Consider the following 20,489-nt stretch of genomic DNA (forward strand, 5'->3'; position numbering starts at 1 on the left):
TATTCAAATAAAAATTGTATCTTTCTTTTAAATGTCCAGTGGAATCTAAATCCCAGAGCAATTTTGTGTCCAACATTATCCATTAAAAAAAATAGGGGAACAAACGCTAATTAAATAGCTTAGAAGTTTACATTATTTTGTTCTCTCCAAGAACTTGTATTTCCATTGCACTCCTGTTACAGATTTTATGCTAATGTAAGGGTTTTTAAAAATTTTTTTTTTGAGACAGGGTTTTGCTCTGTTGCCCAGGCTGGAGTGCAGTGGTGTGATCCTGATTCACTGCAGCCTCAACCTCCTTGGCTCAGGTGATTCCCCCACCTCGGCCTTCTGAATAGCTGCAACTACAGGTGTGCACCACCATGCTCTGCTAATTTTTGTATTTTTTGTAGAGACACAGTTTCACCATATTGCCCAGGCTGGTCTTCAATTCATAGGCTCAAATGATCCACCCACCTCGGCCTCCCAAAGTGTTGAGATTACAGGTGTGAGCCACAGCACCCAGCCTGTATTTATTTTTTATGCTTGAAAATCTTTTATTGGCTAGGCATGGTGGTTCATGACTGTAATCCCAGTACTTTGGAGAGGCTGAGGCAGGAGGATGGCTTGAGCCCAGGAGGTCAAGGCTGCAGTGAGCCGTGATTGCACCACTGCACTCTAGCCTGAGTAACAAATGGAGAACTTGTCTCCAAAAAAAAAAAAAAAAAAAAACAGAAAAAAGAAAGAAAAATCTTTGATTGTTTATTGTATTAAATAAAATGTAAACATTAAAACTTCTGGCCAGGCCTGGTGGCTCACGCCTGTAATCCCAACACTTTGGGAAGCTGAGCAGATCACGAGGTCAAGAGATCAAGACCATCCTGGCCAACATGGTGAAACCCTGTCTCTACTAAAAATACAAAAATTAGCTAAGCGTGATGGCACACGCCTATAGTTTCAGCTACTCGGGAGGCTGAGGCAGGAGAATTGCTTGAACCCGGGAGGCAGAGGTTGCAGTGAGCTGAAATTGAGCCACTGCACTCCAGCCTGGGTGACAGAACAAGACTCCTTCTCAAAAAAAAAAAAAAAAAAAAATTCCTGTTCCCAAAGCTGAGCATTAATTTTTTGGTTATGATTTTAGTGTTAGAATAGTTTATACCCAATTGATCAGAGCAATGTAAATAATTATGAAATTTGATAAACAACTATTAAACATAAAAGGTAAATTTTTATTGGAAATGCATCTCTTAATAAAATAGTTGTGGGTTGGGACAGGTTTTCTTCCCAATTAGTGTATGTATATGTGGATGACTTATTGCTAGACTCACACAAGGTTCAACATGAATTTTATTCCCATGCTTAGTCTTTTGTAGGTTTAAACATTGAGAAACACCGTCCACATAAATAAATAAATGGAAGCCAATGTGTTTGTTATGAGAATGTCATTCAATTCTTTGAACTTCTTCCAAGTTATATGCCTAATAACATTATTATCAAAATGTTTTTTTATGATCCGCTGACAATTTGATTAGTGCCTCTTTCAATTTTGTTGAAAGCAGAGCTGGAAACCACTTGACTTGCAGAAAGACTTGCTCCTCTGTCACTTGACCCCCAGGAGTCACTTTGTTTGATGCCTTCGAGATTTCTTCCCCTAGGGTAGTGCCCCAGAGTGGGGGGTCACATGGGTGAGAGGGGCAGCTTTCTTTTGTAAAGCCGTCTTCCCCAGCAAATGGGAAAGGGGATGCCTTGTCTTAGATGCCTTTTTAGGAAGATCGCTTTTAGGAAAAAGAGCATAGAAAAACTGAGGATCAGAAAATCGATTCTCCTCAAACTATCTTGATTCACAAACCCCGTTGGGCACCCTTGGTGGTATGTCACAGTTTTATGAGTAAGAGACTGGAAATGTACCTGGGGGCCAGAACATAAGTTTTGACTCCTCTGCTAGGAGTGAGCTCAAAAATGGATATGATTCAAATACATAGATGCCTGTGGCCAATATTCCAGTTCTTCACAGTCCTCAGAATGCCCTGGCAGGGCTAAACTCCCTTTAGTCCAGTCCTCCTCAAGCTCAGACCTGCAACCTCTTCATTCTTACTGTGTATTGAGGGTTCCCTGAACTGAAGGAAGAAAGTGACTGGAGGCTGGGAGACACCGTGTTTGGCAGAGTTAGAAACATCAGTCTATCTCAGAGTCCTAGACAAGTGATCTCCACATAATCAGCAACAGATGGTCAGGCAGCACTTCCAAATATTTGTATCCTTATCAATCATATTTATGTGTGACTGCCAATCCATATGTCGTGTATTAAGCTTTATTTTAGATTTTTTTCTTTTTTTGAGACGGAGTCTTGCTCTGTCGCCCAGGCTGGGGTATAGTGGCGCGATCTCGGCTCACTGCAACCTCCGCCTCCCGGGTTCAAGCGATGCTCATGCCTCAGCCTCCCAAGTAGCTGGGACTACAGGCACGCACCACCATGCCTGGATAATTTTTGGTAGAGACAGGTTTCACCACATTGGCCAGGCTGGTCTCGAACGCCTGACCTCAAATGATCCACCCACCTCAGCCTCCCAAAGTGCTGAGATTACAGGTGTGAGCCACCGTGCCTGGCCTGTATTCCCTACTCTTAATAGATTATCTTGTAAGCCTTCTTTGTAGCCCATTTCTCTACACTCAACAGCTTTCATTTCAAGGTTGTTTTTAAAGCCCCAGTGGATGTGTGAAAGGGTGGTAATGGATGGCACTGAACCTCTGTTCTGGCCTTGGCAAAGGCATTTGCTCTGCCAGTGTTTACTAAGATTATATGCCAGACACTGTGCTGGGTCCTAAGAATGTAAAAAGACACAAACTTTTGTTGTATCACAATGTGAGTGTAGTTAATACTACTGAACTGGACACAACAATGATGAAGGTGGTAGATCTTATGTGTTTTTGACCAGAGTTTTTTTTTTTGAAGACACCATCTCTGCCCTGAAGGAGGTTGTGGCATAATGGAGGAAACAGAGAATCCACTAATTCATTTACCTGGGAACTTTTAATTAATAGAGTGCCAATCATATTCTAGGCTGGTGCAGGTGCTGAGGATAAGCCTATAAGCAAACCAGGCACAATCAGCCTATTATGGAGCTTACTGTCCACGGCCAGGTAGGAAATGTGCACCTGCAGTGCCCAGTACAGAAACCACTAGCCACATGTGGTTGTTTACAATTAAATTAATTATGATTAAATACAATTTAACATAGTCTCTGCCGCCACAGTGAAGTGCTCAGTAGCCACAGGCGGCTAGTGCCACTATAGAGGACAGCACAGCTAGAGAAAGTTTCCATCACTGCAGACAGCTCTTAGCGTGGTCAGTGTGCAGATGGATGAGCCAGATCGTCAAGTAGGGGGCCCTGCCAGTCTCTCCATTGCCTTTGTGCCAGTTTCAAAAGGTTTTCTCTCTGGGCAGGTGCAACTTCTTGCCAAGGACGAGCCTCGTGGAGCAGGATATGATTCTGGGCCTAGGAGAAGTCAAGGTGTAGAGAACAGGAGATGCAGATCACCACGTGGTCACCAAGTGCCTGGAGTAAAGGACTCCAGACTCTGGAGTTGTCTGATCTCATCTCCCACGACACACTCCCACAGTGCACCACGTACCCTGCTCATGCTGTTCTCTCAGCCTTCTTCCTTTTCCCATCTCTGTGCCTCCCAAATTCCCTTCAAGGTCCAGGTGAAATTCCACCCTTTTTCCTCCTCAAAGCCTTCCCTGAACCATTTATGAGGCTGATTAACATTTACTGAGCATAGCATTTGTACTATAGTATTTGTGCTATTGGTGGGAGTGTGGTGAGGCTGTAAGATGAAACAGGTCCTTAGACTTTCAATGTGGGTGGTTCTAACTCCCTGTCCTAAATTTGGGCCTTCACAGCCAAGTATATGCATCGTCAGTGCACATCCCCCAGGTGAAGAAAGGCTTTAGAACTCTGCACACTTCCCCTTCCCACCCCGCGACTTCTGGCAAGTACTGCCTTACATATCTTTGTCCCCACTTTTTTTCTCACTGAAAGATACCCAAAAAGGATTCTTTGAAGGATTCTTGCCTCAATGATCCAACATGAGAAGTGGTGAGACCAACCCTTACCAGCTGACAATGACTTAATCATCTTCAGGGATTCTCAAAAGAAGCTGGAATGTAAATAGCTGCTCAGCTGGTATTGTTCTCAAAGAAGACTTAGATGTAGACAGTTCTCACTCTTCATATGCGTCAGAAAATCCACTTCCTCTGGGTGAGTTTCAGAAGGGGTAAATGTTGTTGCTCAAATTCCAAAGTGATGAAGATGTGTCAACAAAATGCTTCCTGTGGAATCTCTGGCCAGCTGCCTCTTCAGCCCTGTAGACCCCCTTCTGAGCCTGGGCCCTGCCTGGAGTTAGGCTGCCATTTCCTCTCCTGTTTTCACAGATGGGGCCTTGGGCAGTCAGCCTGAGGAATTGTCCCTGTGCTAATGCTGGGGGTGCAACCCAGTGAGAAGAGGACTGGCTGTGAAGTCAGGCCTGGGTTCAAATCCTGATTCTGCTACAGTCAGCCAAGTGACCCTGGGCAAATGCATTTACCTGGGAACCTTTTTTTTTGACCAGAATTTTTGGACCAGAACTGAAGACTTCTGAGCCATTGCCATGTTTGTAAAATGGATGGTAATACCTGCATCACAAGATTGCTGAGGGACCTAAATGATAATAAATCTCTAATGTATGGTTTAGGGCTAAGATCCTGGCCCTGCCACTTACAAGCTGTGGAGTGTCAGGCAAGTTACTTAGATGTTCTATGTGTCTGTCACCTCCTCCCTAAGGGGTGAAAATAGTACAGGCCAATTTCTAGGGCCATTGTGAGGATTACTGAATGCCTGACTCATGATGAATGTTCAGTGAATATTGGCCTACAGCAACTGGGGTAAGCAAGGTAGTTATTATAATCCCCACCCAGAGGGCCAGGGAGAGTCACACATTTACTGTGGGTGAAGCCTGGATGAGAACCCTGCTTCCTAGTCCCGGGCTGCAAATCAAGCCTCTGGCCACAGCCTCCTTCTGGCTGGTTCCCTGGGCCCACTTCCAGGCCCATGGAGCTGCTGAATAGGGGACAGCCCACCCCAGGAGCCAGGCTGCTGGCTTCATTCCCTTCCAGAGGGCCTGGGAAGCCTCTTCATGTCAGTCTGTGGCTTTGTCACTTGCCCCTGATGGAGTCTGCTCTCTCTGTGGGCAGTTTCCTCTCCCTACTCCTGGCTGATGTTCACTTCCGTGCCCAAAGGAGTGTCATTCTGCCCACTTGGCTGCTCAGGATCAGAGTGGCATGGGACAGTGCATGGAGCATTTTGGAGCCAGGGAGGAGGAAGAGGTTAGGCCTTGGCTATGCCTCTCGGCGATGCTGACAGCAGGAGGGTGGTTAATACAAAGCCAGGGCTTAGCTACAAGTCGGGAGGGCTGAGGAGACAGGAGCTAGAAGAAGTCAAGGAAAGAAGGAGACAGGCCAGGATTTGCAGAGCTAAGAGAGACCTCCTCTCCTCTCCATTTTATAGATAAGGAAAATCATGCCCATTTTGCCCAATGTTACATCATGGTTTGTAGGAAAGATTGGGATGACAATCTAGTCTCTGGAGTGCCTGCTCAACTTTCCTTTCAGTACCCAAAGCTGCCCTCTCCTCCCACCCCAAACACTCAGTGTCTGGCAAGGCCTCTCCAACGCCAATATCACTGCCTCACTGTGGTCCATGGCCCATGGGCTCTGGCTGGAGGAGGAGCTGGCATGAGCAGGGGTACCCACTTGCCCAAGAGAGACCTTCAGGAGAGCCTATCATGCCCTGTGGCCTTGTGTCCCTAGACACCTCCAGAAGCTTGACACTCTTGGTCATCCTTCACCCCCAAGACTTTCACCCCCATATAGCTCTATTCCCCTAATCTGACACAATCCCCCAGATCCTTTCACTCTGCTCTCGGGAACTTGTGGTTTGTCATCAGCAAAATCTCCTCATCCACTCGACTTTCCTTTTGAACATTCCTTTCACCATCCTATTCTACTGCAAACCTGCCTGATCCCCACACACAGCTTCCTTGCAGCCACCTCCTGTCTTGGCTCTTTTTTCTTCTTCCACATCCCTCACACCAGTATGCCTGGAGGCAGTGAGTTGTCGTCCTTGCTTTCATGGCCACCTGTAGGTTTCTCCCCCTTCCTCCTCACCCTAAGTCTGCATCTCCTTTGCAGCTATGCCATCAGACCAGACCATCCACTATCCCTTCTAGTATTTACCATACTCTAGGCCACTCCTGCTCATTCACAGATTTTAGTACCTAGCCCACGGTCTTCCTCTCCACCACTCCTCTATGCTTTCCCTAGACCTTAACATTAATTCATTCTTTTGTCCAGCACATGTTTCTGAGCACCAAATGTGTGCCAGGTGCTGTTCTTAGAATAGAGTTTATAGGTGTAGACCAGACAGAAAATGTCCCTGCCCTCAGATGCTTACATTTTGATGGCAGCAAGGATAATTAACCAATGAACCAGTCCTGTGTAAAATAATGTTAGAGGGGCTATGACAGGAAAAGGCAGATGAAGGGGTAGTGGCAGGACAGGGGAGCTGTTCGTGAGATGGTGGACAAGGAAGGTCATCCATGTAGATGTCGACCCAGCACCTCCCACTCTTGGTCTTTGGCCTCCTCACTCTCCACCTCTCATTCTGCTGCCTGTGCCTCCCACTCCCATGGCCAGGGTTTTGCCTCAGCACTTCTGAACCCCCTGCTCCCTGACCACCCCTTCCTGGGCTCTCAGCTTATCTACTCTATTACCTCCATTCAATGATGTGTCCCCTTTGGGAACTCCCTGCCTTTGAACTCGTCCTTTTTCACTGCCTTCAACCCCCTTCTCTAGCTCAATTGTGTAGGCCTTGACAAGAATCACCCATTTGTGGAAGTCCTCTCCTTTCTTGCTCTTTTTCCTTCCATTGGAATCTCCTGACACAGCCTCCACCCTGCTTAAACCCAACACCCTGCACCTGCACTGAGTAGCCGAGCACTGCTGGGGAAACTCACAGTCATGCTGAGTAGCCACACCTGACGCTTCTGACCACAAACTTCAAGTGGGCACTCAGCTTGCCCAGTAATATTTCTCTACTAAATTCACTGTGCCACTCTCCAGATGAGTGTTTCACATCTTCTCCAACCCTCAACCCCTTCCCTTAGTTTCTCACTGTTAAAGATCTTGCTGCTTATTTTGCTGAGAAACTAAATGTCATCAGCTGGAACATACCTGCCTCTCACCATCAGATCTCCCAAGGTGCCTGCATCTATGCCTGCTGCTGCCTTTCTTTCTCACAATGGATGCATGCATGGATGGATGGATGGAGGGATAGATGGATGGACAGACGGACGGACGGATGGATGGATGGGTGGACAGATGGACGGACAGACAGATGGATGGATGGACAGACGGACAGATGGATAGACAGACGGATGGAGGGATGGCCTCCTCTTGCATCCCTGGCCAATCCCTTCATTTTGTGCACCACATCCCTTCACTTACTCAAGACTTTGCCCGAAATCATATCTCTCCCTCCTGCACTATCCAGCTCCTTCTCTCTACCAGACCATTCCCTTCAGCACATAAACGCGCTATGATCTCTCTCATTTTCAAAACAAACTCTTCCTTGACCCTACACCCTCTTCAGCTTCTGCTCTACTTCCTCCTCCCTTTTACGCACTCCTCCTTAAACTGGTTGTCCCTGCTGCCTACCTCTCCGAATCCTCACCTCCATTTCCTCTTAGCCTGCACCAGCCAAGTTTTTGTTTGCGTCACTCCGTTGAAACTGCCCTTGTCCAAGTCACCAGTGACCTCCTATTGGCGCATCCAAAAGGTCTGTCTCCTTGTCTCACCTCCTCAATTTCTCAGCATCGTTTGCACAGTAGGGCACTCGCTCCTCCTTGCAACACTGTCTTTCCTTGGAGTCCAGGACTCCACACTGGTCTGGCTTCCTCCTACCCGGATGGCAGCTCTTTCTCTGGCTCCTTCACTGGCTCCTCCTGTTCTTGATCTCTAAATGTGAGCGTGGTTTGGGGACTTTTTTCTTGTTTACAGTCTCTCCCAGTCAGATGGTTAGATTCCATCTAGGCCTGTGCCTTTAAATGTCCTCTAGAGGTTGGGATCTTTGAAAGGCAACATGGAAGCGAGTAGAGAAGCTTGCCAGGGTGTGAACCCCTGCTCTGCCCCTGGTGAGCATGCCCCGGTGTGATGTTGTTGCTGTTAAATTCTCCATATAAGATCGGGTCTTACATGGGGCCTGAGACAAAGGCTTAAGCATGAGTAGTTTATTTGGGAACATGATCCCAGGGAGCAGGGGTGAGGGGGAGGAGGAATGAAACAGAGAAAGGGGGGAGTAAATATGGGAGTGTGTTAACAACTCTCTGAGTGAACACCACTCAGTCTTTCTGTGAAGCTTTATGAAATGTACTTCAGAACTCACTGGAAGAAGGGGTACAGTTATTCATTGGCTCCTCTCGAGTCATCCCATGGAATGTTAGCTCCCCTTCACTTCTGGGCAGCTCATGTGTCAATGCCAAGCAGGTCCCATGGGTGTCCCCCCATCATGGTGTTAGGCAAGAGGCATGTGGAGAGGCCCTGTCAGGCCACATTTACACAGTGCTGGTCAAGACCTGTGCAATACTGGTCACTGGGGCAATGGCTGGAACAAGAGGTGAGGCCACAGGCATTTGAAGTGGCACACAGGATATGCCCCATATGGACAGGGATAGCTACAGCTCTCGCCTCATGTTACTGAGAAGACTAAATGATTTAATGTATGTGTTTGGAGGAGTGCTCGGCTCTTAGCAGTGACCATCTACATGGTGGTGACCCTGCCCTGACATCCCCTCTGCCTAGTGGACACCTCGGAGGCCTGTCATGTCCAAAACAGAACTCTCATGCCCCATCCCTCCCTTTGTCCAACTATTCCTTCAGTCTTTTCACTGCAGTTAAATGGCCAGGATTCATCTCTCTCTCCCACCCCTCACATCCAATTAATTATCAAACTCTAGCTTCAAAAAATACCCCAGTCTGGCCTTCTCATTAATCCTCATCACAAAGCGACTGACCCAGGCCAAGTCACTATTTCTCCTTGCCTGGCCCACTGCACTAGCTTCCCAACCATCTCCTGCCCTCACTCTCCCCTCCCTACAGTTTGTTCTCCCACAACAGCCTGAGTGAGAATGTTACTGCTGATTAAATCACCCTCTAACAGCTTCCTATTATCCTTTTTATATTTTTATTTTTTTAATCCTTTTTTAAAAAATAAGAAGGCTGGGCATAGTGGCTCACGCTTATAATCCTAGCACTTTGAGAGGCCAAGGCAGGAGGATCACTCAAGTCTAGGAGTTTGAGGCTAGCTTGGGCAACATAGTGAGACCCCTGTCTCTACAAAAAAAAAAAAACCCTTAAAAATTAGCTGGGTATGGTGGTGCATGCACCTATAATCCCAGTTACTTAGGAGGCTGAGGTAGGAAGATCACTCGAGCCTGGGAGGTCGAGGCTGCAGTGAGCTGTGATTGTGTCACGTCACTGCACTCCAGCTAGGTGACAGAGCAAGATCCTGTCTCAAAATAAATAAATGAATAAATAAATCAGCTTTATTGAGATGTAATTCACATATTGTATAATTCACCCACTGAAAGTATACAATTCAATGGGTTTTTTGTGTGTGTGTATTTGCAGGGTTGTGCAACCATCACCACAATCAACTTTTTAATCATCATTTTGAAGTGGCACACATTAAAATCAACATTTTAATCATCCTTCAAAAGAAACCCAGCACCCATTATTAGTCACTCCCCATTTCCTCCCAATCTCCCCAGCACCAGCCAACCACGAATCTGCTTTCTGTCTCTCTGGGTTTGTCTATTTTGGATATTTTGTAGAAATGGAAAAAGGCAATATGTGGTTTTTCTGACCAGTTTCTTTTTCTCATTATTCTTAAGATAAACCCCAAACTCCCTGCCATGGCCTTCCAGGCTCTCCATGGTCCAGCACCCCCCGGACTCCCAGCTTTGCTGACTGCTTTCCCTGTCCCAATTCCTCCAAGGTCACTCACTGTCTTGAGCAGACCCCTCTCTTCTCCTTCCCCTTAGCACCTTGACCCTTGCTTGTCCCTTTGCTGGAACTTTTCTTCCCAGATCTATGAATTGGATTCTGCCCAAACGTTACCTCCTCAGAGATGACTGTCCTCTTCTCCACCCTCCTCCACCTCTCCCTCTGTCTCTTCCCCTGACTATTGGAAATGCATATGTATTTGCTGGATATTGTGGTCTGCACTTTTACCTGCTACTTTCTGAATGCTTGTGTCCCCCACAATTCACATGCTGAAATCTTCATCCCTGAGGTGATGCTTTTTGCGAGGTGATTAGGTCATGGCGGTGGAGCCCGCACAAGGGCATTAGTGCCCTTACAAAAGAAGCACTAATAAAAATGAAGACACTCAGTCCCCAGTGACACCCTTCCACCAGGTGAGGACAGTGAGAGGCGCCGTCTATAAGCCAGGAAACAGGCTGTCACCAGACACCGAATCTGATGGCACCTCAATCTTGGATTTCCCACTCTCCAGAACTGTCAGAAATAAAGTTCTGTTGTTTCTAAGCCACACAGTCTATGGTATTCTGCAATAGCAGCCTGAAGGGACCAAGACACAGCCTCACACCCACATGCACCAACTGAACTCTCTTCCCTCAGGTTCTCCTCATAGATTATCTTCCTAGAGTCTCGTGCTCTCCCAGGAGAAAAAAACCCATTTATCAGCTGTAAGGCTTACTGCTCCAAACACAAATCAAACATTATGGCCTGAAGATACTCAGTCCCCAGCCATCTGTGCAGCCTCACAAGCAAAGCTGCAGGCAGTGGCTGCAGCTCTGTGTGCTCCAGGCATCTGGGCTTCCACTTCTTCCTATCTCTCTTCTTTAGAGGCTTCATATTGCCTCCTTCCTTTCTCTTTAAAAATATTAGCTTATCTCAATACTTTGGGAGGTGGAGGCAGGAGGATTGCTTGAGGCCGGGAATTAGAGAACACCCCATACCCCAGGGCAACATAGCGAGACACTGTCTTTACAAAAAGTGAAAAATTAGTTGGGTGTGGTAGCACATATCTGTAGTCTCAGCTAATCAGGAGGCTGAGGCAGGAGGATCACTTGAGCCCAGGAGTTTGAGGCTGCAGTGAGCTATGATCACGCCATTGCACTCCAGCGTGGGTGACAGAGTGAGACCTTGGCTCTAATAAATAAGTAAATAAACAAATAAATAAATATCAGCCTGGTAGGGAAAACGGGAAACAGGCCTTTTCATACATTGCTGGTGGGGATGAAAGCAGTGCAACCTCTGTGGAGGACAATTTGCAATCTCTTTCTCAATTACAAACCCTTGAACCCATCCTACAGATGTACCTGCCCCCCTCTGAAAGGACATACATGGCACAGTCTGAGAGCAAAAGATTGAGGACCAGCCACCCGGTACTATCAATTGAAACCTGGTTTAGAACAAGGAACACTTTGCAGAAAAAAATGGGGAATCTTCTCTGTGGATATGAGACAATCTCCAGGATGTATGAGCAAGAAAAACCATGCTTGCAGTAAACAACCTTTGGAATAATGAAGAGGAAAACTAAGAACATGTATTTACCTAAGTAAATCCTGCAAGGATATAACATTTTTTATATCAGAAATTGGGAGCTGTTAGGGAAAAATTAGGAGGAAAACTTCTTACGGAGCCATTGATGTCATTTTTATATTTGAACCATATGACTTACATATTAAAATATAAAATTTTAAAATATATGAAACAAATTAAAATCCTATTTGGAGGAGTTCTCATTTTCTGAAGATTTAAAAATCTTCCTTCCAAGAAACTGAAAGTGTTCAGTAGTCAGGGTTGGATGTAGATGGTGTCCTCCCTAAGATGTCAGCTGACATGTGGCCTCTTGGCTCACCCAGGACAGGGGCCTTGTTTTATTCATCTCCGTGTTCCCAACACTGTCACAATGGATGACACACAGCAGGCACTCACTAAATGTCTGTGGAATGAAATACTAAATAAATGCATTAATAGAAAGATTCCTAACTCAATAACAGAGTTATTTCAGTCTTGGCGAAGGGTCCATGCTGATATAAAATTGTCAAAATGGATGACTTGGAGCAAGGAGGAAAATAGCAATGTTGTTTAAGTCCCAGATCAGAAGGTGGCACTCCACATGGGTGCTGCTGCTCTCCCAACAGCAGATTTCCTGTACTTTTCTTGATACATGGGGTCTGGATAACAATAATGAGTAAATGCCAAACATAGTGTCATCACAGTGATGAAGTCACAAATAAGCCACTGTGGGCAGATCACCTGCCACGCGCCCTCTCCCCAGGAGCGCAGAGCTAATCTTTCATAGGACTTTGCCTCCACACACCTGAGGGCAAACTGTAAATTGGCAGAGACTCCCAGCCAGAGCTCTGCGCCTGTGGCCCTGTGGCACTGCTGCGAATGGGCCAAGCACAGTCTGAGTACACAGTGGACTCCTGGCAGTGGCCCTGGATGGTTGGCATCAGTTATACCCCGAAAGGAGCAACGAGCTGTGTGGGAGCCAAGACTGAAGCCTGTTGGGTGCCGGACCGGCACGCTCCCTCACCTCCTCCAAGCCCTGGCTGCCACCCTGCAGCTGGTCTCCGCCTGAGGTAGAGGAGTGTGGCGCAAACGGTGGCTTCTGCTGGGCCCTGCCTCTCCCTCCTCCCACACCTGATTCAGGGGCTCCTGTAGATGGGTGTCTCTGTTTCCCCTCAGGCCTCCTTTGCTCAATCACCCTCTCTCTTCCTGCTCTGGGATGGGGAGTTGTCTCTGAGTGGGGAGTGAGGCTTTTCTGCAGACAGGACGCCACCAAAGCCCTGAGCCCCAGGCTACACGGCCTCCCAGGGAGAGTGTTGAACTGAAGCATTGCCCAGAGCTGGATCTGAGAGAAGCCAGAGCCCTGGGCCCCGTGAGGCTTGTGCCTGTCAGATTCCCGCATCTCCCTCCCTCTTCCCAGGCCCTGGCTCTGGACCCAGTGAGCAGCCCTCCGCCATGACCCTGTGTGCCATCCACCTGTCCCTGGGGGATGTGAGCACTTGCCCGGTAGCCCGGGGCTGGGACATGGGCAAGATGTTAGGATGGGTTCAGCCTCTGCTCCAGGCTAATGCTCCTGAAGGTGTGTCCCAGTCAGGAAGCTCCTGGCACTTTTTGTCTCATTGTCTCAGCGTAAGCAGTATTCAGAGGTGTCCCTGGAACACCTGGCTCAGAGGGCAGCTGGGTATTTGCCCAGGCTCTGTGGCAACCTGCCCTCTTCTGGGATAGCCAGAGGGCTGACCCTGCCAGAGTTTTAGCACCATGGCTTCAAGGCTGTCTTGACCAGCAGAGGCCTGGCCCCGCCACATCTCACTTCCTCCTGTTCCTCCCAGTCCTTCCCACTCACCTCTTACCCTCCACTCACCCTCTCTTTCTGGAGTGCTGCATCCTACCCCAGGGGAATGCCCAGCCCACACCCAGGCCAGTCAGCTTCTTCCAGAAGGCAGCAGAGCTGGAGCAAGCCTGGAGCTGAGGGGCCTCATGGCTGATTTCCCTTCTCAGAAACCTCTCTGACCTCCCAAACTGGAATCTCTGCCTTTGGCTTGCAAGCCAGGAATCACATATGGGTCACTCAACCAGAGCACTCTTGTGGTATGTCCAGGTCAGAGGGCAGCAAGGCCCTCCCATGCCATCCCCAGCAGCTGGACAGAGGGTGAGGAGGCCCTCCTGGCGCCTCAGGCCCCGAGCCTCTCAGGTTCCCTCGAAGGGAGGGGCTCTGCAGAGCCAGCTGCAGCTGTGGGAAACCACACACCACAGCCTGCAGGTGCAAGGGGCCTGGGGGAAGGGGAGAGGATTAACTGTTTCTTGGGAGCAGGCCTTCTCCATCCCATCTATTCCCAAATGGTGGCTCCCCCAGGATGCGGGGTAGCATGCTCAGCAGGGCTGTGGGGTGGGAAGCTGGCCGTGGAAGAGTCACAGGGCTTGTGATCCAGGGATCCCAGAGACAAACCCCTGCCTGAGAGGCCCTGAAGCCCACAGAGAGAGGCCAAGATACTCTCACTGACTCTGGGTGGCTTCAGAGGCCACTGAGAAACCCTGGGCACCGTGTCCCACTTCATGTCTAGTTGCCACTCTCTGGAGCAATTTCCTCCAAGTCATGGGCTTGCCCAGGGGAGGCAGAAGGGAGCTTCATTCTTGGGCTGTGCCACTCACCCCACCTGGGGTCTGCCCACTGAAGACCCTCAGAGTGATGCCAAGAGGAGTGCACTGGGCCGGCCTCAGTGGAGGCTGAGCAGGCGGTTCCTTCCCCCTCAGCTTGGGCCTCTGGGTGATAACCGTGAGTGTGAGTGAGTAAACCCCAGCTCACCAAGGCTGGGACACTGCTCTGGGGTTGTTAAAAGGGCTGGAAGCCATTCAAGGGGAAAGTTTCACAGGTTCCCAGAATGGCTCCTTTCTGCCATGCTGTCCCCAGAGGCTAGTGGGATGTTCTTGCTGCCCATGTGCCTGCCTGTCACAGGTCCAGGTTGGTCTGACCTCTCATCTTGCCAGTTACCTGCGTCTTGGTGGAGCACCCACCGAGAACAGTGTCCTGGCGAGAGGCCCGGGGGGACCCAGCCCCTGCGGGAAGAGGCCAGCCTTGCCTTTGTGTGAGTCCTGCTTCACCCTCAACTTTCTTCTCACTCTTCCCATTCTTCTACGAGAATAAGTAACTCATTCCCTTACTCTTGATTTTCCCTAAATGTGAGAAAGGTGACGCTGTCTAGGAGAAAAGTGACTGAGTTCACTCCGCACACATGGGCACCCACTGCTTGTCAGGCTTGAAGGTAGACACACATTCTTTCCCTGGAAGAGCTCACAGGCTGGCAGGGCAGACATTCACACTGTATTCAGAGGCAGGGCTCTGCAAGGGAAGGCAGCAAGTTCGTCAGGGGCAGAGGAGGGGCCGATGATGACAGAGAATGTCTGCAGAGCTCACAAATGTTCTATGAAGCACACAGTGCTGGCTGTTTGGAACGAAGCAGAAAGCGGTAAGGCAAAGTGCTCAGGATCAAACTGGGGAGATAGGAATGAGTCACAGTAAGTTGTCTTGACGTCCCCGTGGGGCAGTAGGGGACTATTTCAAAGGGCTTTCAGAATTCAGGGCAGGGTCTTTTCCCACTTGGGTAATCAGGGAAGCCTTCTAGAAAGAGGTGGTATTTGAACTGTGGGGAACGTCAGGAGGCTGCACGAGGGAACCTGGACCTGAGTTGTGGGGACCTTGGTGCCAAAGCAGAAACTGAAGGATGCCTCCTCCTGGATGAACTACCCAGGGGAAAATTAAACTTACTGGAAGAGTGAAAGATTTCCCCAAGACACTCAAGTGAGGGGTGGTGTCTACTGCTTCTCCTGTGCCTGCACTTCCGCAGGAGGGCAGGGCTGATTTCTCCTCCCCGTACCCATCAACTTCTGACCTTATACATCTGCCCCACCCTGCCTTTCCATCCTCAGCTCCCATGTCCTTTCCCTGGGAACTGCCCATTACAATCTCTGCTACGACTTTTTAAAAAGCCCATTCGGTCTTTGTCCCCCTTTCCCGGCACAGAGCTTTAAAAACCTTTGGGATCTCCTGAGTGACAGGAACACCTTTTGTCATTTGTAATGAGCATTTCCATCATACCTCAGGTTATGATAAGAAGGCAACTCAAGGTGGGCCCTTAATTTTAAGGGAGAGACTGGCCATGCCAGAAAGACCAAGCATGTGATCAGAGTGTGGAAATTTCGTCCCTACTCCCATCCCCACTGCACCACCAACCTCTGGGGCGAGAAGGAGGGACTAGAGATTGAGTTTGTCATGTGGTTAATGATTTAATCAATGGTGCCTGTGGAGTAAAGCCCCATATAAAACTCGACACTGAAACTGAGAGGAGCTTCCTGGTTGGTGAACACACTGATGTGCTGGGAGAGGGACATGCCACATTCCATGAGGAAAGGGCATGGAAGCTCTGCACACACACCGCCCCCACCCAACACCTTGCCCTACATAGCTCTTCCCTTTGGCTGTTCTGAGTCTATATGATAATAAAACTAATTGTAGGTATAGCGTGCTCAGTGAGTTCTGTGAGCCATTCTAGCCAACTACTGAACCCTAAGTTTGGGTGGTGAGAACTCAAATTTGTAGTCAAGTCAGATAGAAGTGCCAGTAGTCTGTGGACCCTGCGTGCGCCTGAGTTCTGAAGTAAGGGTAGTCTTGGGGACTTTGACATTTAACTTGTGGGGTCTGACACTGTAAAAAAACCAAACTCGGTTTTTCCTACTATACTCTCTCAACACGTTCCTCACACCAGATGGGGGGGCAGGGGTCTCCCCCACCTACCAAGCAAGCTGTCATTTCTGCAGCAGACACTAGTGGGGCATCCTCCAGTTCAACTGTGACTCTACCTGCTGACAGTGTCAGATCACACAGGTTGAGAACTGAGTCCCCTCTCCTCACTTCTGATGCCAAGTGCAAGCCCTGGGTTGTTTTGCCACTGCTCTATCTGACCAGCTAATTGGGTTTCACCAAAGCAGCTCACAGAACTCAGGGACAACTTACTTACATGTGTTAGCTTATTATAAGGATATTCCACAAGATATACATGAAAAGATGCATAGGGTGAGCTATGGAGGAGGGGTGGAGCTTCTTTAACCTCCATGGGTGCTCCACCCTCCAGGAATCCCCACTTGTTCAGCTATCAAGAAATCCTCTGAACCCTGCCCTTTTGGGTTTTTATGGACACTTCATTACATAAGCCTGATTGACTAAACCATTGGCCACTGGTGATCAACTTAAACTTCAGCCCCTTTTCCCTCCCTGGAGGTTGACGGGTGGGGCTGAAAGTCCCAATCCTCTAACCCTGTCTTGCTCTTTCTGGCGGCCAGCTCCCATCCTGAAGCTTCCTAGGGGCTTAGCGTGCAAAAAGACACTTAAAACTCGGGAGATTCCAAGGATTTTAGGAGTTGTATGTCAGGAATGAAGACCTAACACCTGTTTCACAATATCACGGGCACTAACTGCAGGTAGTCAGTGTCAGAATTGACACTGAATCCAATTGCAGCATGCCCCGTTGGTGTCAGAGAATAGTTGTCAGAACATACAGAGGCCTCTCTTCCCTAAGATTCACATCACACTCCTTCTCCTGCCTGAAATGTCTCTCTGCTCCCCGCATTAACTAGTCCACTAGTCTGTTTTTCTAAATTCTTTCTTCCCTTCAAAGTCCACCTCCTTGACAGCTTGGTACTAGTGATGCTGTCCTGTGGCCCTTCCTTGCATGTATAACTCCGCACCTCCCACTAGGTAGCATCTGCTTTTGAAGAGAGACCTGGGGAAGGCTTGCCCTGGACAAAGGAATTGCTCACTAAATGCTCATCGGTGGATAGCAGGGGAAGGCTGCATTGAAGTGAGAAAGGCTGCTGGCCTGGCGCGCACTCCTCAACAAGAAGCCTCTGCTTCAGACCTCTCCCCCTCCCTCCTTCCTCTGTTGGCTGTGAGAAGCAGTGTCTTGGGATGGGCCGGGTTTTGGGTGCGCTGGCTCTGCAGTTTCCAGCATCATTGCCCCGACAGTAAATACAAAATTTTGGCATCTTCTCTACTCACCCAGGCCAACACCCTCCCCCTACACACACACCACACACTCCCACACTCCACACACACACACCACACACCCCCACACTCCACACACACACCACACACCCCCACACTCCACACACACACCACACACCCCCACACTCCACACACACATCCCCACCCTCCCCACACACCACACACACACCACACACCCCCACTCCACACACACACCACACACCCCCACACTCCACACACACATCCCCACCCTCCCCACACACCACATACTCCCCCCTCCAGACACACACCACACCCGCCATACCACACACACACCATCACCCCACACCCCCTACACACATCCACACACACCACCCCCTTACACCCACACACCACATGCACACTGCACCACACAGCCCCCCATACCACACCCCCCACACCGCACTCCCCATACACCACCCCCCACACACACAACCCCACACACACACCACGCACCACACACACAACCCCCCACACACCACACATACACCCAACCCCACACACACACGACACACACACCCCACACCCCCACACACCACACATACACAACACACACCACACCCCCACACAACCACACACACACCACATACCACCCCCCACACACCACCCCCACACATCACACACACACCCACACCACCCCCCCACACCACCCCCCCACACACGCACACACACCACACACACCAACCCCCCACACACACTACACACTCCTCATACACACACCACACCCCCCCACACCACACACAGACACACACATCACACCCTCCCTCACCACACACACACCACCCCCCATATGCCCCCCCACACACACACCACTGCCCCTGCATACCACACCCCCCCACACACCACACACTCCTCACACACACACCACACCCCCACACACACTACACATCACACACATACCACACCCCACACACACCACACCCCCACACAACCACACACACACACCACACACCACCCCTACACACCACACACACACCACACACCACCCCCCACACACCACCACCCCTGCACATCACACCCCCTCACACATGCACACACACCACACACACACAAACCCCCCACACACTACACACTCCTCACACACACACCACAACCCCCCACACATGCCACACTACACCCCACACACACAACACACAACCACACACACAGACGCACACACCACACCCCACCACACCACACACACCACCGCCCCTGCACACCACACACTCCTCACACACATACCACACCCCCCACCCTCCCCACCACACACACACCCTCACAACCCCCTCACACTCCCCCTACACACACACACACACACACACACACACACACACACAGGGGCCAGACTATGCCTAGCCTATGTCTGCCTCATTTTGGGCCGCAGTTGAAAACCACTGAACGTGGCTGTAGTCTGGCCTTGGTTACTCCTCTCTCCCTTGCTGTTTGGCAAAGGGCCAGTAGAGAACAGTGGGTTCCCTCTTGCACACTTTCTCACCCACCTTCCACCTCACACACTCCACCTTTCCCTGAGGCTGCCTCCAAAAGCCTAGGTTTGTGTCTCCTTGAACAGCTCTGACAGAGTCTAGTTGACCCAAGCCATGTGGGTAATTGGTGGGGGCAGACAGCCATGCTACCCATCCCCTCAACACCCTGCAAGATGAGCAGGCAGTAGACAGGTGGGGGCTACACTGGGCTCCTCCTCCCAGGTAGGCCCATGTGAGAGGTTTCACAAAGTGACCTAGAGGCACTTAGGAAGCCCAGGGCCTTCTTCCACATCACTGCCCACGGGGAACTGCTCTGAGCTGCTAGGCCTAGATCTGGCTTCAGAAAAAGCATGGCTCCTGTGTGATCTTTGGGCCTCCACCTTCACTCCTTCTTCCAGCCCCCACCTCCTCTGAAGGCCTCTCTCAGCACATGCTGGGTCTTAGAAGGAGAGAATATTAGCCATTTATACCCTCAGGGAAATTTAAATGGCCATGTTAAGTTTTAGCTGTAACTGGAATGAAAGACCTGGTCCCCAGTTACAGGAATTGTAAGGAGCAGCTTCAGTGGAAAAGAGGGTTGGGGGGATGGGATGTGTCTTTCCTGGTATTACTGTGCCCCACTCCCCATGTTCTGCTTGTCAAGCAATCTGGAAGAATTCTTGCTCTTCCCCACCAAGTGTTGGGGAATCTTCTAGAACACCACCTCTTAAGATACTCTGAGTCCAAATCTCCCAAGATTTTCTCCCAAATCTCTTTATAGTGAGGATCTGGGGAAAACAAAATCCCATCCTATTTCAAGTTCTGAATAGAATACAATTCCATTTTATCTTGCCCTCAATTGGATTCTCATCCTAATTTCTCTCCCAGCTATACTAGCCCCCAAACAGTCACTACAGCAATCCCAGAGTTACCTGGGAGTGTCGGAGTCTCACATTTAAAACTGGAAGGGACTTTATAGCTCAATCCCCACTCCCCAAGTTACAGAGGAAGAAACTCAAGTCCAGCAAAAAGTGACTTGTCCAAGGTCTCATGCCAATGAGTGGCAGAATTCACATTACAACTCAGCACTTCGGCTGCTACTCCAGTGCTGTTTCTGTAAGGCCACAACCACTTCACATCCCCACTCAATTTAGAGTTTGAGGCCTGGAGTTTAAGTACTATTTTTGGAGACACTGTTGGAAGTTCCAGGATGAGGTATTTATGAAGATTCAGTTCTCATTTCCCTCTCCAAAGCTTTTGGCTGGGTAACGTGGCTCATGTCTGTAATCTCAGCACTTTGGGAGGCTGAGACAGGAGGGTCACTTGAGGCCAGGAGTTTGAGACCAGCTTGGGCAGCATGGTGAGACCCCAATCTCTATAA

General features: G+C 49.4%; 1 long non-coding RNA gene across 2 annotated transcripts in view; it reads right to left on the bottom strand.

The window, feature by feature from the left end:
- Positions 1-2,767: 2,767 nt before the first annotated feature.
- LOC105739937 overlaps positions 2,768-20,489 on the bottom strand; it is a 28,719-nt gene continuing 10,997 nt past the window's right edge. Inside the window, exons 3-4 of one of the 2 annotated variants that reach the window (XR_004030354.1) lie at positions 4,094-4,234; positions 2,768-3,473 (exon numbers count right to left, since the gene is read on the bottom strand). This is a non-coding gene — a long non-coding RNA (uncharacterized LOC105739937). The remainder of the gene's footprint in view (positions 3,474-4,093; positions 4,235-20,489) is intronic. The other variant, XR_001115927.2, reaches the window with a different exon arrangement.

Source organism: Nomascus leucogenys, chromosome 6, assembly GCF_006542625.1.
Source record: "Nomascus leucogenys isolate Asia chromosome 6, Asia_NLE_v1, whole genome shotgun sequence".
In the NCBI taxonomy this organism is placed as follows: domain Eukaryota; kingdom Metazoa; phylum Chordata; class Mammalia; order Primates; family Hylobatidae; genus Nomascus; species Nomascus leucogenys.